The following is a 27,237-nucleotide window of genomic DNA, read 5'->3' as shown; positions in this document are numbered from 1 at the left end:
AATTTTGGAAAGAGATAGAAAGACATTAATAATGCACATTTTATGTATGGGTCTGTTTCTAAAGATTCAGAGCTCTCTAAATCATGTAGGAGCCAGATTATAGCTAGAGCACAAATAAGCATTTGCTTTAGTAAATGTAGTATTTAAATTTTAAAAATTGAAAAAAGTGAACATCATTTTAGATGGCTCTAAAAACCTGTAAAAATATTTGTGAGGTTTTTATTTAGGGTATAATTGTGGGGGATGTTGTTTGCTGTTTCATTCCTGGGTCATTTTGCTTGCCACTTTATTAATAATTCCAAATAATTACACAGAAATATATTTCTGTGTCTAAGTTACCTAGAACTATTTTGAGGAAAAATAAATCCACACCCTGGGCAAACTGTCAAGGTATCATGTTTCCATTATGGACTAGTTCTGCTTAGCCCTCTCTATTCTCAGCACTGAGGGTCAGAATTTATAGAGATGCCCTTATTTGTCAAGATAAAATATGTGCAATTTGTGTTTTTTGCCAGAGATTGTAAACTTAATCTCACAACTCTTCTCCAAAACTTGGACATGAGAAATAAAAGAGTCTAAATAGGATCTGCTGTCTAGAAGTTACTATATATGTTAAATGTCATCCCTATATTAGAGATATCTTTATAAAGAGGCAAATCCTCAATGTGGTTTTTATTTCTTACAGATCTGCTTTTACTGAAACAAGTTTGATATTGTGACTTTTTTTTGCAGTTAGGGATAATGTGTAATGGTGATGTTCACTACATGATCTTCTCTATGAAGTTCCATGAGAATTATTTCATTTTTCCAGTAGCAAGAAAATGGCTGAGAAAATGGCTTATATTTGTTATGAAGACACCATGATTCCCACAACAAATTATATTCATAACTTATCAATAATAATGTATGAGATATTATAAAGTGAATTTCTGTGCAATTTTTTTATCCTTTCTTTGATGCCCTTTTTCTATGTAATAATTATTCACCATTTTTTAAAAATTCCACTGAATTTGTAAATTTGTAAATAAGATGCCTCATATTTTATTCCTAGGATGAGGCATATAACTGAGTAAAAATATAACTAAATAAAAATGAGAATTTAACTGACTTCTAGATATAAGCTATAAGTTTTTAGAAGTGTATTTGTTAAGAGTTTAGAAGTTTCTAAAAAAGATTTGTTGTTCCAATATAGGGTTCATTGACAAGGTGAATTGCCAAAATCCCTCATTCAGAGGTCTTCAATGAGCTCTCAGACTTTCTTAGAAAAATAGTCTAAACTTACTAACTCACAGCTTTTGGTTTAAAACAGCATCTGGTTAGCAATTATGAATTCAACCTCTTTATACATTTTGTTAAAATATTTGTAATGATATAGAAAAATATAAAAATTTAAATCCACATAAAACACATGATAATAATATAATATTATGGGAAAATATCCAATTTTTAAAAGTTTTTAGTGCTTAATTCAAACTTATAGTTGTCATTTCACTTGAGCTGCTGTTATATGAAAGCTAAACTATTATCTGATTGCACCTACTACATAACGGCCATTAAAAAAAGTTTATCTGTATGGACTAAAATACATGGACATTTCACCCTGGTGGGTGGGCACTGGTTTTTGAGGAAAGCCAAAATTTTCTTTCTACATACCTAAAAAAAATAAAAACAAAAACAAAAGAAATAAAACAACAACAAAAAATGTTGGAAAAAGGCAGATGGCTGTGGCTTAATGTGGCTGTCAAGGTATAATTCCCACAAGTAAAACTATGTATGCAGGAGTGGATACAGGAGACCCTTGATATTCATATTTTCAATACTCTGTACAGAGAGTACTGTACAGAGATCAGGGCTTGCAGTGAACTTAAGAGTTGGATGCTAAAAAAAAAAAAAAAAAAAAAAAAAAAAAAAAGAGTTGGATGCTTAACTTACTGAGCCACCTAGGTGCCCCTTATTTAATACTTTTATGCCTCGGCTCACAGTTTTGACTAGCAAGAATAACAATGAATACGTCATAATTTTTATTAGAATTTAAGTAAGTTATTAAGGTAAAATTCCTTACATAGAGCCTAAATGTTTGAAAAATGATCATTACTATTTTTGTTTAAAAATTTTTATAAATCTCTTGCATCTTTATAACTTGCAGAAAGCATTGCCTCTTTGAAATAGAAATAGGAGGCATCTAGATAAAAAGAAGTTGAGAGGGATGTCTGGGTGGCTCAGTGGCTGAACATCTACCTTTGGCTCAGGGCATGATCCCAGGATCCGGGATCTGGGATCCGGGATCAAGTCCCACATTGGCTCCCTGCGAAGAGCCTGCTCTCTCTCTGCCTGTATCTCTCCCTCTCTCTCTACATCTCTTATGAATAAATAAATAAAACTTTAAAAAAGGGGGAGGGGCAAGATGGCAGAAGAGCAGGGTCTCCAAATCACCTGTCTCTACCAAATTACCTAGAAAACCTTCAAATTATCCTGAAAATCTATGAATTCGGCCTGAGAATTAAAGAGAGACCAGCTGGAATGCTACAGTGAGAAGAGTTCGCGCTTCTACCAAGGTAGGAAGACGGGGAAAAAGAAATAAAGAAACAAAAGGCCTCCAAGGGGGAGGGGCCCAGGAGGAGCCGGGCTGAGGCCGGGGCGAGTGTCCCCAGGACAGGAGAGCCCCGTCCCGGAGGAGCAGGAGCTGCACCGACCTTCCCGGGGGAAAGGGGCTCCAGGGAGGTGGAGCAGGACCCAGGAGGGCGGGGATGCCCTCGGGTTCCCTGGGACAGTAACAGACACCTGCGCCCCGGGAGAGTGCGCCGAGCTCCCTAAGGGCTGCAGCGCGCACGGCGGGACCCGGAGCAGCTCGGGGGGCTCGGGCGGAGGAAGAGGCTCCGTGCAGAGGGGGCTGCGCGGTTCCAGGAGCAGCTCGGAGGGGCTCGGGCGGCGGCTCCGCGGAGGGGGCTGCGGGGCGGGAGCAGCTCGGGGGGCTCGGGGGCGGCTCCGCGGAGGGGGCTGCGGGGCGGGAGCAGCTCGGGGGGCTCGGGGGCGGCTCCGCGGAGGGGGTTGCGGGGCGGGAGCACGAATCCAACAGCACAGACCGGGAGCACAGGGCGTCGGGACACAGCCCAGGATCCGGCCTCCCCCGGGACAGGCAGAGGCCGGAGGGCCCAGGACAGCGAGGACGCTCCTGCCCCAGCTGAGCTGATCAGCGGCCCCGCCCCGGAGCCTCCACTGCGGTTGTTCCTCCAGGGGCCTCACGGGGTAAACAACCCCCACTGAGCCCTGCACCAGGCAGGGGGCAGAGCAGCTCCCCCAAGTGCTAACACCTGAAAATCAGCACAACAGGCCCCTCCCCCAGAAGACCAGCTAGACGGACAAGTTCCAGGGGAAGGCAAGGGACTTAAAGTACACAGAATCAGAAGATACTCCCCCGTGGTTTTTTTTTTTTTATTTTTATTTTTGATTTCTGATTGCTTCCCCCCACCCTTTTTTTCACCTTTCTTTCTTTTTCTTTCTCTTTTTCTTCTCTTTTTTCCTTTTTTTCTTCCTTTTTTCTTTTTCTCTTTTCTTTCATTCTCTCTCTCTCTTTTTCTCCTTTTCCCAGTACAACTTGTTTTTGGCCACTCTGCACTAAGCAAAATGACTAGAAGGAAAACCTCACCTCAAAAGAAAGAATCAGAAACAGTCCTCTCTCCCAAAGAGTTACAAAATCTGGATTACAATTCAGTGTCAGAAAGCCACTTCAGAAGCACTATTATACAGCTACTGGTGGCTCTAGAAAAAAGCATAAAGGACTCAAGAGACTTCATGACTGCAGAATTTAGATCCAATCAGGCAAAAATTAAAAATCAATTGAATGAGATGCAATCCAAACTAGAAGTCCTAACGACGAGGGTTAATGAGGTGGAAGAATGAGTGAGTGACATAGAAGACAAGTTGATGGCAAAGAGGGAAAGTGAGGAAAAAAGAGACAAACAATTAAAAGACCATGAGGTAGATTAAGGGAAATAAACAACAGCCTGAGGAAGAAAAACCTACGTTTAATTGGGGTTCCTGAGGGCGCCGAAAGGGCCAGAGGGCCAGAATATGTATTTGAACAAATCCTAGCTGAAAACTTTCCTAATCTGGGAAGGGAAACAGGCATTAAGATCCAGGAAATAGATCCCCCCCCCCTAAAATCAATAAAAACCGTTCAACACCTCGACATTTAATAGTTAAACTTGCAAATTCCAAAGATAAAGAGAAGATCCTTAAAGCAGCAAGAGACAAGAAATCCCTGACTTTTATGGGGAGGAATATTGGGGGTAACAGCAGACCTCTCCACAGAGACCTGGCAGGCCAGAAAGGGCTGGCAGGATATATTCAGGGTCCTAAATGAGAAGAACATGCAACCAAGAATCCTTTATCCAGCAAGGCTCTCATTCAAAATGGAAGGAGAGATAAAGAGCTTCCAAGACAGGCAGGAACTGAAAGAATATGTGACTTCCAAACCAGCTCTGCAAGAAATTTTAAGGGGGACTCTTAAAATTCCCTTTTAAGAAGAAGTTCAGTGGAACAATCCACAAAAACAAGGACTGAATAGATATCATGATGACACTAAACTCATATCTCTCAATAGTAACTCTGAGTGTGAACGGGCTTAATGACCCCATCAAAAGGTGCAGGGTTTCAGACTGGATAAAAAAGCAGGACCCATCTATTTGCTGTCTACAAGAGACTCATTTTAGACAGAAGGACACCTACAGCCTGAAAATAAAAGGTTGGAGAACCATTTACCATTCGAATGGTCCTCAAAAGAAAGCAGGGGTAGCCATCCTTATATCAGATAAACTAAAATTTACCCCAAAGACTGTAGTGAGAGATGAAGAGGGACACTATATCATACTTAAAGGATCTATTCAACAAGAGGACTTAACAATCCTCAATATATATGCCCCGAATGTGGGAGCTGCCAAATATATAAATCAATTATTAACCAAAGTGAAGAAATACTTAGATAATAATACACTTATACTTGGTGACTTCAATCTAGCTCTTTCAATACTCGATAGGTCTTCTAAGCACAACATCTCCAAAGAAACGAGTGCTTTAAATGATACACTGGACCAGATGGATTTCACAGATATCTACAGAACTTTACATCCAAACTCAACTGAATACACATTCTTCTCAAGTGCACATGGAACTTTCTCCAGAATAGACCACATACTGGGTCACAAATCAGGTCTGAACCGATACCAAAAGATTGGGATCGTCCCCTGCATATTCTCAGACCATAATGCCTTGAAATTAGAACTAAATCCCAACAAGAAGTTTGAAAGGACCTCAAACAGGTGGAGGTTAAGGACCATCCTGCTAAAAGATGAAAGGGTCAACCAGGAAATTAAGGAAGAATTAAAAAGATTCATGGAAACTAATGAGAATGAAGATACAGCCGTTCAAAATCTTTGGGATGCAGCAAAAGCAGTCCTAAGGGGGAAATACACCGCAATACAAGCATCCATTCAAAAACTGGAAAGAACTCAAATACAAAAAGCTAACCTTACACATAAAGGAGCTAAAGAAAAAACAGCAGATAGATCCTACACCCAGGAGAAGACGAGAGTTAATAAAGATTCGAACAGAACTCAACGAAATCGAGACCAGAAGAACTGTGGAACAGATCAACAGAACCAGGAGTTGGTTCTTTGAAAGAATTAATAAGATAGATAAACCATTAGCCAGCCTTATTAAAAAGAAGATTGAGAAGACTCAAATTAATAAAATCATGAATGAGAAAGGAGAGATCACTACCAACACCAAGGAAATACAAACGATTTTAAAAACATATTATGAACGGCTATACGCCAATAAATTAGGCAATCTAGAAGAAATGGACGCATTCCTGGAAAGCCACAAACTACCAAAACTGGAACAGAAAGAAATAGAAAACCTGAACAGCCCAATAACCAGGGAGGAAATTGAAGCAGTCATCAAAAACCTCCCAAGACACAAGAGTCCAGGGCCAGATGGCTTCCCAGGGGAATTTTATCAAACGTTTAAAGAAGAAACCATACCTATTCTCCTAAAGCTGTTTGGAGAGATACAAAGAGATGGAGTACTTCCAAATTTGTTCTATGAGGCCAGCATCACCTTAATTCCAAAACCACACAAAGACCCCACCAAAAAGGAGAATTACAGACCAATATCCCTGATGAACATGGATGCAAAAATTCTCAACAAGATACTGGCCAATAGGATCCAACAGTACATTAAGAAAATTATTCACCATCACCAAGTAGGATTTATCCCCGGGACACAAGGCTGGTTCAACACCCGTAAAACAATCAATGTGATTCATCATATCAGCAAGAGAAAAACCATGAACCATATGATCCTCTCATTAGATGCAGAGAAAGCATTTGACAAAATACAGCATCCATTTCTGATCAAAACTCTTCAGAGTGTAGGGATAGAGGGAACATTCCTCAACATCTTAAAAGCCATCTATGAAAAGCCCACAGCAAATATCATAATCAATGGGGAAGCACTGGGAGCCTTTTCCCGAAGATCAGGAACAAGACAGGGATGTCCACTCTCACCACTGCTATTCAACATAGTACTGGAAGTCCTAGCCTCAGCAATCAGACAACAAAAAGACATTAAAGGCATTCAAATTGGCAAAGAAGAAGTCAAACTCTCCCTCTTCGCCAATGACATGATACTCTACATAGAAAACCCAAAAGCCTCCACCCCAAGATTGCTAGAACTCATACAGCAATTCGGTAGCGTGGCAGGATACAAAATCAATGCCCAGAAATCAGTGGCATTTCTATACACTAACAATGAGACTGAAGAAAGAGAAATTAAGGAGTCAATCCCATTTACAATTGCACCCAAAAGCATAAGATACCTAGAAATAAACCTAACCAAAGAGGTAAAGGATCTATACCCTAAAAACTATAGAACACTTCTGAAAGAAATTGAGGAAGACACAAAGAGATGGAAAAATATTCCATGCTCATGGATTGGCAGAATTAATATTGTGAAAATGTCAATGTTACCCAGGGCAATATACACGATTAATGCAATCCCTATTAAAATACCATGGACTTTCTTCAGAGAGTTAGAACAAATTATTTTAAGATTTGTGTGGAATCAGAAAAGACCCCGAATAGCCAGGGGAATGTTAAAAAAGAAAACCATATCTGGGGGCATCACAATGCCAGATTTCAGGTTGTACTACAAAGCTGTGGTCATCAAGACAGTGTGGTACTGGCACAAAAACAGACACATAGATCAGTGGAACAGAATAGAGAACCCAGAAGTGGACCCTCAACTTTATGGTCAACTAATATTTGATAAAGGAGGAAAGACTATCCATTGGAAGAAAGACAGTCTCTTCAATAAATGGTGCTGGGAAAATTGGACATCCACATGCAGAAGAATGAAACTAGACCGCTCTCTTTCACCATACACAAAGATAAACTCAAAATGGATGAAAGATCTAAATGTGAGACAAGATTCCATCAAAATCCTAGAGAAGAACACAGGCAACACCCTTTTTGAACTCGGCCACAGTAACTTCTTGCAAGATACATCCACGAAGGCAAAAGAAACAAAAGCAAAAATGAACTATTGGGACTTCATCAAGATAAGAAGCTTTTGCACAGCAAAGGATACAGTCAACAAAACTCAAAGACAACCTACAGAATGGGAGAAGATATTTGCAAATGACATATCAGATAAAGGGCTAGTTTCCAAGATCTATAAAGAACTTATTAAACTCAACACCAAGGAAACAAACAATCCAATCATGAAATGGGCAAAAGACATGAAGAGAAATCTCACAGAGGAAGACATAGACATGGCCAACATGCACATGAGAAAATGCTCTGCATCACTTGCCATCAGGGAAATACAAATCAAAACCACAATGAGATACCACCTCACACCAGTGAGAATGGGGCAAATTAACAAGGCAGGAAACCACAAATGTTGGAGAGGATGCGGAGAAAAGGGAACCCTCTTACACTGTTGGTGGGAATGTGAACTGGTGCAGCCACTCTGGAAAACTGTGTGGAGGTTCCTCAAAGAGTTAAAAATAGACCTGCCCTATGACCCAGCAATTGCACTGTTGGGGATTTACCCCAAAGAGACAAATGCAATGAAACACCGGGACACCTGCACCCCGATGTTTATAGCAGCAATGGCCACGATAGCCAAACTGTGGAAGGAGCCTCGGTGTCCAACGAAAGATGAATGGATAAAGAAGATGTGGTCTATGTATACAATGGAATATTACTCAGCTATTAGAAATGACCATTTGCTTCAACGTGGATGGAACTGGAGGGTATTATGCTGAGTGAAGTAAGTCAGTCGGAGAAGGACAAACATTATATGTTCTCATTCATTTGGGGAATATAAATAATAGTGAAAGGGAATATAAGGGAAGGGAGAAGAAATGTGTGGGAAATATCAGAAAGGGAGACAGAACGTAAAGACTGCTAAACGAACTAGGGGTGGTAGAAGGGGAGGAGGGCGGGGGGTGGGAGTGAATGGGTGACGGGCACGGGAGGTTATTCTGTATGTTAGTAAATTGAACACCAATAAAAAATAAATTAAAAAAGAGAATAGAATGGATAAAAAAATAATAATAAAAAAATAAAACTTAAAAAAAGAGGTTGAGATTATAAAAAGCAAAGAGTAAAAGAAATAAATTACGTGAGATACGAAAAGCTTAAACTAAAAATATAATTTTAGAGTAAGCCATATTAGACTGCTTCTCCTGATTAGAAACCACAAAATTCCAAGTGACCAGACTCTATCATAACAATGACAACAAGCCATATAATCTACAAAGTCATAGTTATTTTCATTTAAAAAACACAACTGAAATTTAAGAATATAAAGGAGTTTAAGTAAGTCCAATTCTAGAAAGTGGCAAAACTGCCAAGAAGAAACACATTGCTTCTTTTTTTTTTTTTTTTTTTAAATCTCTGCCAGAGTAGTGAAAAATGAGATAGGCATCCCAGACCAAAGGCGAGTAAAAGAGGGAAATTAAGAAACCAGACAATCTTTTAACAAACTTATTTTTACAGTAACATGTGGCTGGTATGAAGGAAGCATCCTGAGGAGTCCTAACCATTGAGAAAATGTCTACTGCCCTGCCAATTCTCCCCAGTGACCTCAGGCATGTACCAAGGACTAGTTTGCCAAGGCTGGAGTCAAGGAAAAAGAGCTGAGATAGACCTAAACAGTGTCTTCACCAAGGACAGGGTAGCAAGAGAAATGTTGTCAGAGCATACTGGACTTTAAGGAATACACAACCAAAAAAGAAGAGGAAGAGGAAGAAGGAGAAGAAGAAACAGCAAACTACGAAAGGCCGAAGGTAGGGCAGCAGAGGAGAGAGATAGCCCTTTATTCTGGAGAAGTCCTGGATCTTCTGCAGATCAATCTGGGCCTTCATCTTGTGCACTACAGCCACCCTGCAATGACAGGTCAGAGCATAATAGCTGAGAAAAGTTCCTTCATGGTTCTTTGGGTGTTTACTGGGAATACTGCTGAGACTTATCAAAGGTTGGGAGCAGAACAGCTCCAAAGGACAGAAATGTGGTAGAAGGACTGAAGAGCAAAAATAAAATTCCCAATGATCCAAATGATCCAAATCTGGGATCCAACTGGAAAGAACAGAGATACATCCCACAGTTCAGAAAGGTATCAGCTCAATGGGAAAGCATAGAGTTCTGGAGTTTTATCAATGCTTATATCCCAAGCTCCACTGAAGGGAAGTTTATCTTCTTATCTTAGAATATTTGAAACAAGTGATGAAATGAAAATAATTAAAACAATAACAAAGAATGGGTCAAGTTCCCCATAGGCTAGATTAAGTCCCCCATATTGGTATCCCAAGAAAAGATAGTATTGCCATTTTGGTGGGATAAATATGATTTATTCAGTCTCCCTATTTTTTTTAACACAGAATGTCTAGGAGACATTAAAAATTATATGACACATGGGAAAGTAAAAAAATACATAACACATGGTTAAAATAGAAATGATCTATTGATTGGATTATTTGTTCTTTGGGTGTTGAGTTAGATAAGTTCTTGATAGATCTTGAATACTACCCCTTTATCTGATATGTCATTTGCAAATATCTTCTTCCACTCCTTTGGTTGCCTTTTAGTTTTGTTGACTGTTTCCTTTGCTGTGCAGAAGCTTTTTATATTGAAGAAGTTCCAGTAGTTCATTTTTTCTTTGATTTCCCTTGTCTTTAGAGAGTTATCTAGCAGGAAGTTGCTGCAGCCAAGGTTGAAGACGTTGCTGCCTGTGTTCTTCTCTAGGATTTTGATGGATTTCTGTCTTACATCCATTTTGAGTCTTTTTTTTGTGTGCAGTGTAAGAAAATGGTCCAGTTTCATTCTTCTGCATGTGGCTGTCCAATCTTCCCAGCACCATTTATTGAAGAGACTGTCATTTTACCAATAGATAGTCTTTCCTGCTTTGTCAAAGATGAGTTGACCATAGAGTTCAGGGCCCATTTCTGGGTTCTTTATTCTGTTCCAATGATCTGTGTGCCTGTATTTGAGCCAGGACCATACTGTCTTGGTAATTACAGCTTGTAATTGAGCTTAAAGTCCAAAATTGTGATGCCACCAGTTTGGTTTTCTTTTTCAACCTTCCTCTTGCTATTTGGGGTCTTTTCTGGTTCCATACAAATTTTAGGACTATTTGTTCCAACTCTGCAAAATAAATTGATGGTATTTTGATGGGGATTGCATTGAATGTGTAGATTGCTCTAGGTAGCATAGACATTTTAACAATATTAATGCTTCTAAGCCAAAATCATGGAACATTTTTCCATTTCTTTGTGTCTTTCTCAATTTCTTTCATGTGTGTTCAATAATTTTCTGAGTACAGATCTTTTGCCTCTTTGGTTAGGTTTATTCCATATATCTTATGGTTTTGGATGCAATTGTAAATCGATTTGACTCCTTAATTTCTCTTTCTTCTGTTTCACTGTTAGTGTATAGAAATGCAACTGATTTCTGTGGATTGATTTCATATCCTGCCAGTTTGCTGAATCCTGTATGAGTTCTAGCAATTTTGGGGTGGAGTCCTTTGGGTTTTCTATATGAAGTTTATTGTCATCTGCAAAAAGTGCGAATTTGACTTCTCTGCTAATTTGAATGACTTTTATTTCTTTCTGTTGTCTGATCGCTGAAGCTAAGACTTCTAGTACTATGTTGAACAGCCGTGGTGAGAGTGGACATCCCTGTCATGCTCCTGACCTTACGGGAAAACGCCCTCAGTTTTTCCCCATTGAGAATGATATTTGCTGTGGGCTTTTTATAGACAGCTTTTAAGATATTGAGATTTGTTCCATGTCTACACTGTAGAGAGTTTTAATCAAGAAAGGATGCTGTCCTTTGTCAAATGTTTTTTCTGCATCAATCAAGAGAATCAAATGGTTCTTGTCCTCTCCTTTATTAATGTAATGTATCACGCTGATTGATTTGTGAATGTTGAACCAACTTTACAGCCCAGGAATAAATCCCACTTGGTCATGATGAATAATCTTTTAATGTACTGTTAGAACTTATTGGTTAGTACTTGGTGAGAATTTTGGTAGCCATGTTCATCAGGGATATTCGTCTGTAATTCTCCTTTTTAGTGGGATCTTTGTCTGGTATTGGGATCAAGGTAATGCTGGCCTCATAGAACAAGTTTGGAAGTTTTCCTTCCATTTCTATTTTTTGAAGCAGCTTCAGAAGAATGGGTGTTATTTATTCTTTATGTGTTTGGTAGAATTCTCTTGGGAAACCATCTGGACATGGACTCTTGTTTGTTGGGAGATTTTTTGATTACTGCTTCAATTCCCTTTCTGGTTATAGAACTGTTCAGGTTTTATATTTCTTCCTGTTTCAGTTTTGGTAGTTTATACATCTCTAGGTAGTTATACATCCACTTCTTGCAGACTGCCTAATTTGTTGGCATATCATTGCTCATAATATGTTCTTAAAATTGTATTTCTTCAGTTTTCATTGTGATCTCTCCTCTTTCATTCATGATTTTATTTATTTGGGTCCTTTCTCTTTTCTTTTTGATAAGTCTGGCTAGCAGTTTATTGATCTTATTAATTCTTTCAAAGAACCAGCTCCTAGTTTTGTTGATCTGTTCTACTGTTCTTCTGGTTTCTATTTCATTGATGTCTGCTCTAATCTTTATTATTTCTCTTCTCCTGCTGGATTGAGGCTTTATTGGCTGTTCTTTCTCCAGCTCCTTTAGGTGTAAGATTAGGTTGTATATTTGAGATGTTTCTTGTTTCTTAAGAAAGTCTTGTATTGCTATATACTTTTTAGTACTGCATTTGCTGCATCCCAAAAGTTTTGAAGAGTTGTGTTTTCATTTTCATTTGTTTCCATGATTCTTTTTAGTTCTTTAATTTCCTGGCTGATCCATTCATTTTCTAGCAGGATGCTCTTTAGCCTCCATGTATTTGAGTTCTTTCCAAATTTCCTTGTTACTGAGTTCCTGTTTCAAAGCAGTGTGATATGAAAATATGCAGGACATGATCCCAATCTATTGGTACCTGTTGACCCTGGTTTGTGACCCAGTAGGTGATCTATTCCAGGGAATATTCCATGTGCACTCAAGAAAAATGTGCATTTTGTTGCTTTAGGATGAATATATCTGTGAAGTCCACCTGGTCCAGTGTGTCATTCAAAGCCTTGTTCCCTTGTTGATCTTCTGCTTAGATGATGTGTCCATTGCAGTGAGTGAGGTGTTAAAGTCCCCTATTATCATTGTATATTATCAATGATTTTCTTTAATTTTGCTATTAATTGGCTTATATAATTGTCTGCTCCCATATTAGGGGCATAAATATTTATAACTGTTGTATCTTCTTGTTGGATAGAATCTTAATTATGTTATAGTGTCCTCCTTCATCTCTTATTACAATCATAATCCAATCAAGAAATGGGCAGAAGACATGAACAGACATTTCTCCAAAGAAGACATAAGAAGATGGCCAATAGACACATGAAAAAGTGTTCCACATAATTTGGCACCAGGGAAATACAAATCAAAATCACAATTAATGCCACCCCACACCAGTCAGAATGACTAAAATTAATAAGTCAGGAAGGGAGGATGTTGGCAGGGCTGTACAGAAAGGGAAACCCTTGTACAGTGTTGGTGAAAATGCAAGCTGGTGTAGCTACTCTGGAAAACAGTATGGTGTTCCTCAAAAAGTTGAAAATAGAGCTACCCTAATAACCAGCAATTGCACTACTAGGTATTTACCCCAAAGATATAAATGTAGTGATCCAAAGGGGCACCTGCATCCCAATGTTTATAGTAGCAATGTCCATGATAACCAAATCTAGAAAGAGCCCAGATGTCCATTGACAAATGAATGGATAAAAGAGATGTGGTATGTACATACAATTGAGTACCACTCAGACACCGCCCCCCCACAAAAAGAAAGAAAGAAAGAAAGAAAGAAAGAAAGAAAGAAAGAAAGAAAGAAAGAAAAAGAAAGAAAGAAAGAAAATCTCACCATTTGCAAGGACGTGGAAAGAACTAGATGATATTACGCTATGCAAAATAAGTCAATCAGAGCAAGAAAATTATTATATGATCTCACTCATATGTGGAATTTAAGAAACAAAACAAAAAAGGATCATAGGGGAAGAGAGGAAAAAATAAAGACAAAATCAGAGAGGGAGACAAATGATAAGAGACTTAATCAGAATTGGTGGGGGGGTGGGTTGGGGTAACTGGGAAAAAAAAGAAGAAAAATTGTAACATATAAATTTCATATAAACATAAATGCAATTGAGAATAATAAATCCTATATTTTCATACTAAATAAAAGAAATTTATTGAAATATACTGAGAAATAACATAGAAGTTGGAATTATAACATAAGAACATTACATTAAATATGATAAATATAGTAAAGCATATAGTGGAAAGAATGGCTCATTTTTGTACCTAGGTGGAATTTCATTAGAGGGAAGGAACTGTAAAATGTGCAAAGAAATATTAAAAATAAGAACAAAAACCAATGAAGTAGAAAAGAAAAAAAGAGAAACAAAAAAGTTAAAATGTTTGTTCTCTGAAAAAAAAAATTATAAAAGCTTAGCAAGAATGATGAAGAAAGCAGAGAGTGAACATAAAATACCACTTCCAGGAAAAAAATTAGGCAGCATCATTTCATAACCTCTAGACACTCCTAGAAAACTAGTATTAAAATGGTGTTCCATCAACCTGATTAAAGGCCACCTAAAAAATATCTACAACTAATGTGATATTTAGTGGGGATAGTTGAATGATTTTGTCCTAAAATTGCTATTCTAGCCTTTAATATAATGTAAGAGACAAAAAAGCATTAAGAGGGATCCCTGGGTGGCGCAGCGGTTTGGCGCCTGCCTTTGGCCCAGGGCACGATCCTGGAGACCCGGGATCAAATCCCACGTCGGGCTCCCTGTGCATGGAGCCTGCTTCTCCCTCTGCCTCTGTCTCTGCCTCTCTCTCTCTCTCTCTGTATGACTATCATAAATAAGTAAAAAAATTTAAAAAAAAAAGCATTAAGAATATAAAGAGAAAGTAAAAACTGCCTTTAGTTAATGGAAACATTATTGTGTACATAAAGAATCTAAAGAGGGACACCTGGGTAGCTCAGTGTTTGAGCATCTTCCTTCAGCCCAGGTCATGATCCTGTAGTCCTAGGATCGAGTCCCACATTGGGCTTCCTGCATGGAGCCTGCTTCTCTATGTCTCTGCCTCTCTCTCTGTGTGTCTCTCATGAAGAATAAATAAAATCTTTTTAAAAAAAGAATCTAAGAAATCTATAAATGAAACTAATAAGTGAATTTATTCAAGTTACAGGATAAAGATTAGTATGCAAAAATAAATTGTTTTCCTACAAATAAGCATAGAAAAATCACAAAGGTTTCAAAACAATACGGTTCACCAAGTACTGACATGCCTTAGATGCCTATCACTCTAGGGTGTCCAGCTGGCTCAAAGGAAAGGGCATGTGACTCTTGATCTCAGGGTTGTGAGTTAGATCTCCAAGTAGGATATAGAGCTTCCTTAAAAAACAAACAAACAAACAAAATTGCCTATCACTCTAAGAAAGAAAAAAAATGGGGATCCCTGGGTAGCTCAGCGGTTTAGCGCCTGCCTTTGGCCCAGGGCATGATCCTGGGAGTCCTGGGATCGAGTCCCATATCGGACTCCTTGCATGGAGCCTGCTTCTTCCTCTGCCTGTGTCTTTGCCTCTCTCTCTCTCTCTCTCTCTCTATCATGAATAAATAAATAAAATCTTAAAAAAAAAAAAAAAAAGAATAGATCCCTACAGTGAAAACTACCAATAACTGATAGAATTGAAGAGGACCTTAGCAAACGCAGAGGTCTAATATTGCCTGAAGGAATCAATGTTAAGGCACTCATTCTCCTTCACTGGACATAAACATGTGTAAGGTTTTTTAGGCGAATGAAGGAAACCCCAAGGCAAAATGATCTGTAGGATGAGCTTTATTGCCAGCACCCTCGGGCCAGGTTCTGCGACTCGGGAGGAGAGTCAGGGAAGTCAGACCGGGTTGGGGAGTGCAGGGATTTTTAAGCCTTGCTGGATCCGGGTGGGGCCCTTGCCAAATTAGGGAAGGGAACACCGTGTCCTTAGGTGATTGGCTGGGGGTGGGGAAAGTCCAGGATAGGGAGTGGTCCCCGCCTGGAAAGTCCCGGGTGGAAAGTTTTGGTTTCCCGTCTAGGTTTCAATTTACTGGAGATGACGTGGTGGTCATGGCTGCTTTGGTGGGAAGATCAGCCATCTTGACCCAATTTGAGATGTCCACCATTTTGGATGCCCCTGTCTCTCAGCCAGCCCAACAATATGCACTGCAATTCCTATCAAAAACATAGGATGTTTTGGAAAAAAAAAAAGAATATTATATTAAAATCTATAGGGAAATTCAGAAGGATCTAGGATCTAATATGTAATAGAAGTAAATGTGTTGTAAGCTACAATGTAATTTTTAATTTTTAATTTAATTTTTAATTTAGTAGTCATATTAAAAAAGTAAAAAATAGGGATCCCTGGGTGGCGCAGCGGTTTGGCGCCTGCCTTTGGCCCAGGGTGCGATCCTGGAGACCCGGGATCGAATCCCACGTCGGGCTCCCGGTGCATGGAGCCTGCTTTCTCCCTCTGCCTATGTCTCTGCCTCTCTCTCTCTCTCTGTGACTATCATAAATAAATAAAAATTTTAAAAAAATACAATCTTTAAAAAAAAAAAGTAAAAAATAAACTTTAAAAAAAATTTTTTTAAAGATTTATTTATTTATTTATGAGAGACAGAGAGAGAGAGGCAGAGACACAACACAGGCAGAGAGAGAAGCAGGCTCCATGCAGGGAGCCCAATGTGGGACTCGATCCCAGGTCTCCAGGATCAAGCCCTGGGCTGAAGGTGGTGCCAAACTGCTGAGCCACCTGGGCTGGCCAAACTGTAAAATTTTAATAATACATTTTAATCAATCCAACATAATCAAAATATAATTTCAATTATATACATACTTGTTTTCAAACTACGTTTTACAAGGAACATGCATTTTATACTTACATGATGTCTCATTTAAGACTAGCTACATTTCAAGTACTCAAAGTATATGGAACAAGTGGCTACCATATTGGACAGCAGATCTAAAATACACAAAACAACCAAAGAAGAAGGAGGAGGAAGACGCATGGAGGTATTTAAACTCCTGATTGCAGCAGTAGTATTGGCATAGAGAGAGACAAATAGTTAATTGGAAGAGAATCAAGACTCCAGAAATGCTCATACATGTTGATTATTTTCTTTTATTTTTTAATTTATTTATGATAGTCACAGAGAGAGAGAGAGAGAGGCAGAGACATAGGCAGAGGGAGAAGCAGGCTCCAGGATCACGCCCTGGGCCAAAGGCAGGCGCTAAACTGCTGCGCCACCCAGGGATCCCCATGTTGATTATTTTCAAGGCAATTCAGTGGGAAAGGCAACCTCTATTAACAAATGATTCTGAAACAAAGTGAATATTCATATGACTTTTAAAAAAGGAGTCTCAACTCCTATCTAATTCTATTAGAATTAGTTACAGAGTTTATTCTATTAGAGTTTGATCGTAGTTGCAGATGTAAAACCTAGAAACACTGCTTTCTGAAAGAAAACAGAAGAATCTCTTTGTGACCTTGGGATAGGCGAATATTTCCTGGATGGGACACAAAGTAGAAGAAAAGTTGATAAATTGGACTTCATAAAAATGAAAATATTAAAATAGAAAGTACATAGGAAATATGGCAAACTATGGACTGAGAGAAAATATTTTCAACACATTTTTTCGACAAGGGATTCAGAGACAGTAAGAGGAAAAGAAAACAAAGAGGAAGGAACTAGTCCCTTCTTCTGCCTCAGATGTACACTCTGCCTCCAGCAATTCTTGAAGGGAGATAGGAAAGTGAGCCAGCTGGCAAAGGAGAGCGTGGTCTCAGAGTCCCAGCATCAACAGCACAGCAGAGCATCAAAGGATGGGTCTGAAGACACAATGGCTTAACAGCCAGCACAGATATACATAAAATAATGGTGCATCCTCTATGTTAGTCAGTGAAAAAAGCTGTGTATAATTATACACTGTATTGTTATAATTACATTATAAACTTGAAATAATTATATTACCATTTTTCCAGATTATACATGTAATCTTTTTGAAACATAATTTTAAATAAGGAAAACACTCTTGTGTTTTTTTTTTAATTCAATATGATATAAAATGATATAATTCTGCCCTCCACTTCAGAAACTGAGTATAATTTCCTCAGCTAACTGGAACCAATGTAGTACAAGACAGTAAACTCATGAGTTGATTATCTTTTTTATTAACCCAAGGAGCAAGGCACATATTGTCACTTTTGGCCAAACAACAATTAATTGTTCAGCCATCCCTCATTCTTCACTTTCCATTTTCGTTCCCCTCTTCATGTACTTGTACTTTCTCCTTAGAAATAGAATTGGGGTGAACCAAGAGGATTTATGTGGTTCCCATAGGCTGTGGGTCATTCTTGTATCAAACTGTCTAAATGTCTTTCTTTTCCCCATAAAAACAGTGAGCAGAATTCTAACAGGCCCCATGCAAATATAATTGTGAAACATCAAAACCAGTCATGAGGAAAGGTATAAACTTTGTTGGCTGAACATTTAAATCTAACAATAAAAACAAAGAATTTTTAAGACTATTGGGGAAAAGCAAAGATATGATAATCCCTCTTTCTATCCTCTTTTGTCAGTCTAGTCTCTGTATACCCATGTGCTTTACCCTAGTTTTGGCAGCTGATAAATGGAACTGTAGAAATTTTGGAAGTAATCCAGAAACTAATGATGAAAGCATTTATTAGAGATACAGGGTAAAGATGCTTAAAAATACTGATTGGAAAGATTATCTGGGATGAAAACAGACAACCCAAGACACAAGGCAGGGAATGCCATGAATGTTATTATCAGGGTAGTAAAGTATTAAAAGATCTAGCTGACTAAACTTCATAGTTTCCTCTTTGCTACCAGTAGCAATGTGAACATATCTATGTGAGCTGAAAATATAAATGTAAATGCCATCTATTCTCATGTGGCAAACCTGACTAATTTCTAATTCATTTTATGCCTAATAATTAAGATGGTATTATAAATTGTGATTTTTAATGTATTTTAATAAGACTGCAATCAAGATAGAGAATTGATTTGACATGAAAAACCCCCACTCCCACTACAAATATAAAATTGATAAATAAAGTATATGTCTTACAAAATATGTAAATACAAGATTGAATTCAAAAACCATAATATGAAATATCTAGGTTCCAGAAAAGAAAGGGGTTCTTCCATAGCAAGGGAAATTGCATCTGATGGATGCCACTGTGCCCAGTCGTTAAGGTCTACCTATGGAAGCCTGGAAATTGAGGCCATGTACCTTATGGTGAGAGGAAAACACAGAATTGTGTTTTCTGCCTAAATGATCCTCAGCATATGAATGGAAATAGGTATCCATGAGAATGCAGAACCCCTAACCTGTACCGTTTCACATGAGGAAGGTCACATTCTTCCACTACCTATATGATCAATATCTAATTTAAAAACCTTAGGGATGCCTGGCTGGCTTAGTCTGTTAAGCAGCTGACTCTTGGTTTTGGCTCAAGTCATGGTCTCGGGGTCCTGGGATCAAGCCCCACATTAGGCTTTCCGCTCAGCACATGGAGTCTGCTAAAGTTTCTCTTTCCCCCTCCCTCTGCCTTCCCTCCTCTCACACACCCTCCCACTCTTTCTCTCTCTCTCTTAAATAGATGAATCTTTAAAAAAAAAAAAAAAAAAAACTTTTAAGAGACTCACAGTTCTTAAAAAGGGATATAAAATTCTTATTTTTATTTCTGATCCCTCCATAAAAATGCACTAAGTCATACCACTCAGAATAGATAGTATTAAAAAGTTAAGAAATAACAAGTGTTGGTGAGGATGTGGAAAAAGAGAACACTTGTGAACAGTTGATGGGCATGTAAATTCATGTGACCACTGTGGAAAACAGTATGGAAATTCCTCAAAAAAGTAAAAATAGAAATGTATACAATCCAGTAATTCAACTGAGTATCTATTCAAAGAAAATGAAAATTAATTTTAAAAGATATATGTACCCCTATGCTCATTCAGCATTATTTATAGTAGCCAATATATAGAAGCAACCCAGTGTCCACTGATATATGAATGGATAAAGAGGATGTGGTCTGTGTATGTATGTATATATATGTGGATATATAATGTGGATATATCATAAAATATAAAATGTGGATATATAATAAAATATTGGATATACTATATATGATATATAATTGGATATAAAATATTATAAAATTTTGGATATATTACAAATAGATTAAATATAAAACAATATTCAATCCATGAAAAAAGAATGAAATCTTGCCATTTCCAATGACATGGATGGATCTACAGGATATTAGGCAAAGTTAAAGAAGTTAGATACAAGCAAATAATATAGGATTTCACTTATGTGCAGAGTCTAAAAAACAAAACAAATGAACAAACAAAAACCAAACAGACTCATACATACAGAGAGCAAAATTGTACTTACTAGGGGAGAGCGGGTGGGAGGATGGATGAAACACGTGAAGGAGATTAAGAGGTACAAACTTCCAGTCAGAAAAAAAAATATGGAAGATGAAAATTACAGCACAGGAAATTTTAAAAATACACTAAACTGACTGGAAATGCTTGTGTGCGTGTGTGTATCCTTCATCGTTACTATATCATAAGGCATAGAATCACAAAACAAAGAAAACAAAGAAAATAGGAAAAGGGATAATAGATGAGAGATAGATAAATAGATAAGGAAGAAGGAAGGAGGAAGGGAGAGCAGAAAATTATAATTTGGAAAGCAGAGGGAGAAAGGTAAATGAATATCAAGCTAGTTGTAGGGATAGGGTGACAATCTCATTTGTACCACAAATCCTCAAAAATACTTAGGAATTTGCTTACTTCTTCTGTGCCTAGGCAAAACATTGGAGGTCTCTAAAAGTATGTCTACATTATGCTTAGAATCACACCACCCTCAATTCCTGGAATACTGTGAATCAGGCAGGAGACTAGAATATTGTCTTTTGGGGCACCTGACCAACCCAAAGAATAAACCTAAGATAATATACATTTAGAGGTCCAAAACAAAAAGATTTAGCCAAAGTGATCTTCCCATCCTATATAGATGACCAAAATGGGCAAGTTCAAATTCCTTGCAGAGTTTCCAAAGAACTTGTATATACCTCATTTTGAATATGAGCAAAGAAGAATTTCCAGGTACTTGAGGAATCCTGCAAAAACTGAAATAGAAGATAGACAAACAGGAAACTAAAATTATGAGGATAAAAATATATAATGAAAAAATAGGAAAAAAATTAGAAATATTATTTAACACTTACGAAGATAAAATGATACACCCATGAATCAAGAAGAGGATGTTTCAATGTTTCATATTTAAGTAGAACAGAGAACATGATTGAGCAGATTAGAAGACACAATGGACTGTAAAGAGACTATGACATCATCGAGGAAATCCACCCCCCCCCCAACATAAGGCTACTGACATATTTAAGATTGTGTGTCCTTGTAGGTAAACAAAAGAGTTGTGGCAGTAGACAGTTATTTTCAAAATTTACATTTTCAAATTTACATTTTGACTACCAGGAATAGTCTAAAAACTGTGGATGTTCATACAGAATCTATGAAACCACCACAAAAAAAATGTTGTTTTGTATATTTTATTAATTTCACACAACTGGCATTAATTTGAATATCTGAAAGTGTGTCCCAAACACAACACTTGTGAGAACTTCTATTATGAATTGAGATTTCTCTTTATCTTCCAAACAGCATCCTAACTCTATAATTGCTATTCATAGTGCTCTATATCTTGTTCCCATAATAAATTGTGTATAATAATCCTAACTCTTATCCTACCTTCTTTTTGGCAAAACTCACTGAGTTGCTCACTGCTCCTTACTTTGTCTTAGCTCCATATTATGAAGGAAAATATTTTTATGTAAGAAAAATATTTATTTTGAATACATGAGTAAATGAATGTGTTGTATCAGTTTAACCCAAGGTCAGTCCCTAAGTTTTTACTATCCCCTGCGGAAGGTTTGATTAAAGACAATCCTTACAGAGTAGCCATTAAGTCTCTGACCATTAAATTGCTATTCTATGCAACACATTATCTATGTTACCCATGTCACATCAGTTTGTTTGCTGTTCGGGGTAATGCTTTGAATGAAGAAGAGCAATAGAGAATTTATCACCCAGTATCAATGCCATAAAAATGTGTTTCTAAGGAGGAGTGTCACCAAAGAAATTTAAAATATAAGCTTAGTACTCAAAACTCTTCCCTGATTCTGGAAAAGAAAATAAATCTGCTTTAAGCTTAAAATATTGACTTACACATCAAAGAAAACAGAAGTGAAAAGCTAAGGATTATACTAAAACATGAAATCTGAGTATCTTAGCACTATTTTTGTGTAAATGAATATGATAAATATCATTAAAGATATTTTACTTCAAAACAATTTAAAACCTCATCTATATCATGGAATAATCATTTTTGAACTATAAACAGTGGAAGTCATTTGGAATAAAATTCTTTGTTAAAATTGATTTCACTCAACTATGGGACTGGGGGACAATCTGCTATCTAAAATGATTCCTATCAAAATTCAACCTATGGAGATTAGATATATTCAGTTGTCTGTAAAGTGAGGCTATTCATAAAAATGGAAATTCTAAGTATCTTACACCCTTAGGATTTTTGATGCTATCAAATTTTGTTGAAATAAACACAGATTTATTCCAAGTATTTAAATATATTCATTAAAGTGCTCAGTAGGATAAAAAAAATACTGGGACTCTCCTGTGGTTTCTGTTTTCTCTAAATGTTAATACTTATCACAGTTTATATCCTGCCTACCATAAATATTAAGGTTTTCAATCATTCTCGGGAATATCACATACCAGTGGGTCCAAGCATCTTATTGTTTTTAGCAGAATGTAGTTCAGTCTACATATCTTTTGACCACCTTTATGAGTACAACAATAATAATAATAATGATAATTATAATAATGTATTAATATTTATAAAAATAATCAGGTTAATAGCAGATACCATTCAGTGACTTCTTGCCCTGTGTCAAGCATTGGACTAATCATTTCACACATATCACACTGTTTAGTACTCACAACAGTTATACTCTCAATATCTTGAATGAGTTGATATATCAGTTCCCTATTGCTGCTCTAACAAGTTATCACAAACTTAGTGATTTAGAACATCACAAGTTTATCCATGATTGTGAAGGCCAGGAGTTTAAAATGAGTCCTTACTGGGCTAAAATCAAGATGTCAGCAGAGCTGTATTTCTTTCTAGAAGATCTAGAGAGGAGTCCATTTCTTTTTTTTCTTTTTTATAAATTTATTTTTTATTGGTGTTCAATTTGCCAACATATAGAATAACACCCAGTGCTCATCCTGCCACGTGCCCACCTCAGTGCCTGTCACCCAGTCACCCCCACCCCCCACCCACCTCCCTTTCCACTGCCCCTAGTTCGTTTCCTGGATATAGGAGTCTTTCATTTTCTGTCTCCCTTTCTGATAATTCCCACTCATTTTTTTGCCCTTTTTGGCTTCCAGGGATTGCCTGTATTCCTTGGCTCATGGCCTTTCCTTCTGTCTTCAAAGCCAGTAACAATAAGCTGGGCACTTCTCAAGCTGCTATCTCTTTGGTTGGTTCTCCACAGTCATATCTTTCCACAGCTCTTTAAAGGGTCCTGTGATTACAGTGGGTCTGCACAGTTAATCCATGACAGTCTCACCATCTCATGGCCAGCAGGTTTGCAATATTAATTCCATTTGCAACTTATTTCACCTTGCCTAACTTAGGTTCTGGGGACTAAGCTGTAGACATTTTAGGGGGAGTCATAAAATCCTGCTATCACAGAAGATGGGAAAAAGACATCCTAAGAAGTGACCATAATTAGCACGAAGTTCAGTAGCAAGTCAGTGGTCATGCCAGGAATCAAAACCAGAAACATTAAGTAATCTAACATGTGCCTGAATGACCAACTAAAAGGAAAAGGGAGGAACATAATCACTCTTTGGACAGTTAGTAAGTGTTTGGAAAAACTAACTTACTTGACTGTAATATTTTTCATGTTTCATCCAGGTATATGATACAAATAGATCATTTTTGCTTCTCTTCTCTATTTGCAAATATTTAATCACAAGAGTGGAGGATGTGCTTCTACTGAGAAAATACATGAAATAAGTATTTAATAAAAGTTACTTGCCATTGGTGATGTACTTAGCTAATACAAGCTTTCTGGAATAATACTTTTTTGTAATCTATAGGTTTTCAATCTCAATATATTTTATATAACAGCAACCCTACCATGCCTTTTTAAAAATATATATTTTATTTATTTATTCATGAGAGACACACACACACAGAAAGAGGTAGAGACACAGGCAGAGGAGGAAGCAGGCTCCATGCAGGGAGCCCGATGGGGGACTCGATCCCAGGTCTCCAGGATCACACCCTGGGCCAAAGGTGGCAGTAAACCGCTGAGCCACCCAGGCCACTCCATGCCTTTTGGTCATTGTATTAAATAGCAGTGTGTTCTGTTGTGGCTCTACCACTTCTAGTCATGAGATTTGGGTGAATGACTTTTCTAAACTTCATATTAATAATTTTTAAAGATTTTTATTTATTTATTTGAGAGAGAGAGAATGAGTGAGAAAGACAGAGATCACAAGTGGGGGAGAAGGAGCAAAGGGTGAGGGAGAAGCAGACTCCCACTGAGCAGGGTACTTGAAGCAGGGCTCCATCCCAGTACCGTAGAATCATGACCTGAGCCAAAGGCAGATGCTTAACTGTCTGAGCCACTCAAGTGCCCCTAAACTTCATTTTCAAACAAGGATAAAACAAAGATCATAATAGTAACTATGTCATAGGCATTATACATACATTGTATAGTTTTCACTGCATGTTCCCTGACAAAATATAAATACCCAACAAATGTTACTCAGATTATTTTCATAAATCCTTAGCAACCTATTTAGACATATAATAAATCAGACTATTATTTTTTCAGCAGCATATTTACTCATCCAAACCTCACATTCTTGAATGACTTTGGCTTTCGATACTACTTCTTGCATTATTTCCAAACTTCATACATAGTTTGTAAAGGAAGAGGAATACATAAATGGAATATAGGATAGTATAATTACTTTTTCCCGTTTGTTATTCAGCATCTATTGATTTTACAAATTTATTTAGAGGCATCAATCTAAATGAGTGGCATTTTTAGATATTACATGATGAAGGCTTATTTCCCCTAATGACTTGTGGTCATTGTTTTCTGGCAATGGCCCATAGCCATACCTAAGCTGATGGCAAATTCATCAAAGACCATAAAATCTATTACTATGATGATTCGATGCATTTACTTCCTGAATGATGGAACTCCAAATTCTGGGAGGGATTGTTTTTCATTTTGTGTCGGTGAAGTTCTGGGAATTTCTACAGCCTTCACTGATGTAAATTAATTATAGTTGATTTTGATGTTCCAAGTGGCATGGAGGTAAGTACTCTCTAATCCAAAATATTGTTATTTAGATAAGAAATGCCCTTTTGTAGCATTATTTTGGAGGCTAACTTCCTTTTCCACAGGCTCATGACACCGTATGGATGGACATTGGCAAGAGTAATAGACCTTGCTTGGCCCCTCATTGCATTTCTCTATTACAGGACAAGAAAAGACAAATGAGTGGCTGGGTTTAGAAGTATTGGTTATATCTGGCTCTGCTCCTTCTAGATTCCTTCCTTAAAAATCTGCCTAGTAGCAGAGTGGGTGTATTCTGATCTCTTCTCAAATATGTGATAAGCTCATTAGGACAGGCCCTGCTCTTGTGAGGGAAGCTAGAAGTTTTTGAGAGCTGCTTGTATTTGGGTACATCCACTTGCTTGATTGAGAGATAGAGTAATAGCATGTGAATATTGTTGTGCATCTGCATCTAAGAAAGCTAATGGTGGTGTCCTTTTTTTTCTATTTCCTGTGTACTATCTTCAGTTGCCCCCAGATTTGGAAGTACAGCGTGATCTCATTAAATGCATCCCTCTCCATTCACCCCTCAAAATATTTTTTTAAATTCCTGATAATAGTCTTCTAAATTACATGTAGAATTTTGCTCTGTTTCAACTTTATGGTCTATTTTTAATTCTTAAGGAAAAAATATATCTACATTACTGATTACAACCATTGCAATAGTTTTGTCTCCATTAGGGAAATCCCAATTGTCCTTGAGAAAAGATATGTGTATAAATTATCACTGATAATAAATTAGAAATAATTACTAATTCATGTTCAAAAGGTTTAAATATATATACATATATATGTATATATATATATCTGTAGCTATATGTCTTAATATAATGTAAAATGTTATTTAAAATCTAAACCCCAAGAGAAGGTATAAGCTTCATTGATTTCAGTTTTTAAATACTGTCAACTATTTTCTCTATTTTTCCTAAAAGTATTATTTCAGAAACAGAAGTTGTCTTGCCTGAAATATTGTCACTTTCATATTTTTCACACATTGATGCACAACATGGCAGCATTTCATATAATAATAAAATGTGCATATTAGTGACAATGCCTTTTTTAATACCTCCTGAAATAGCCAGTGCCAGAAAGGAGCCAACAATTCATTGCCACTATTTGGTAACTAATTATTTTTCCAATAAGGCAAGAATATATTGACATAATGTTCTGTCAGCTGATCCTGACCAATAAAAAAGCCAATTATGTGTATATCTAAAGGACTCTTAAATATTAGAGATAGGGAAAACTGCAGGTAGAGGGTCATTTTTAGAATGTCCTTGGGCCGAATGTAAAATATGCAGTTCCTTTTGTTCTCTACTATACAAGATTAGATATATTTTCTTTATTCTTTATTCCTATTACTTTTCCAAAGACATGTGATGTAATCAAATAAAACTTTAAAAAACAATATATTGCATTTCACATCTAACTTGGGCTCATCTTTCTCCTTTCTCTGCATTGTCTTTGGACATTAGATATAAAACCATTCAAGCTGTCTTCTCCTTGCTGTTGTTGAGGTATTTGACACAACTCTCCTTTTTGTGTGTTACTTTTCAACCTCTATGAAACCTTAGAGATAAGGCCAAGCAGCTTACAAATGAGGAAACTGAGTTGTAGCCCAAGTTACTTGGCAACATGTTAGCCAAAGGCTCTGCAGAGTCAGATTTCTTGACATTGAATCTTGGTTCTACACATTACAGAAAGTATGGACTTTGGAAAGTACTTAACTTCACTAAGCTTCAGTTTTGTCAATCATATATTAGAAGTAATAATCAACATACCATCTTCCTTTAATTTTTATGAAGATTCAATGAAAGAACCTATTTTACATATATTTTTAGATTTATGTTTATTTTTATCTGTATTCCTTTCTAAAACTCTACTCAAAAGATAGAGAAGTCCTTTTTTAAATGTATAAATGCACAAGAGCAAAGATTAACACATAACGATATTAATTAAACATATACCTCTTTTTTTGACAAGATGGAAAGCACATAGAAGAACCAAAAATGACTTACAATGAG

The 27,237-nt window shown here is 37.2% G+C and overlaps 1 long non-coding RNA gene across 1 annotated transcript; it reads right to left on the bottom strand.

The window, feature by feature from the left end:
• Positions 1-15,512: 15,512 nt before the first annotated feature.
• On the bottom strand, positions 15,513-21,050 carry LOC111091429. The gene is made up of 3 exons (XR_005374407.1): positions 20,984-21,050; positions 20,828-20,884; positions 15,513-15,888 (listed from the first exon to the last, which is right to left on the bottom strand). It is a non-coding gene; the product is annotated as an uncharacterized LOC111091429 (long non-coding RNA).
• Between the last annotated feature and the right edge of the window lie 6,187 nt (positions 21,051-27,237).

The sequence above is a fragment of the Canis lupus genome, chromosome 20, assembly GCF_011100685.1.
Source record: "Canis lupus familiaris isolate Mischka breed German Shepherd chromosome 20, alternate assembly UU_Cfam_GSD_1.0, whole genome shotgun sequence".
Lineage (NCBI taxonomy): Eukaryota > Metazoa > Chordata > Mammalia > Carnivora > Canidae > Canis > Canis lupus.
The sequence above is the reverse complement of the archived record's forward strand: the minus strand, read 5'-3'. Positions and strand labels throughout refer to the sequence as shown.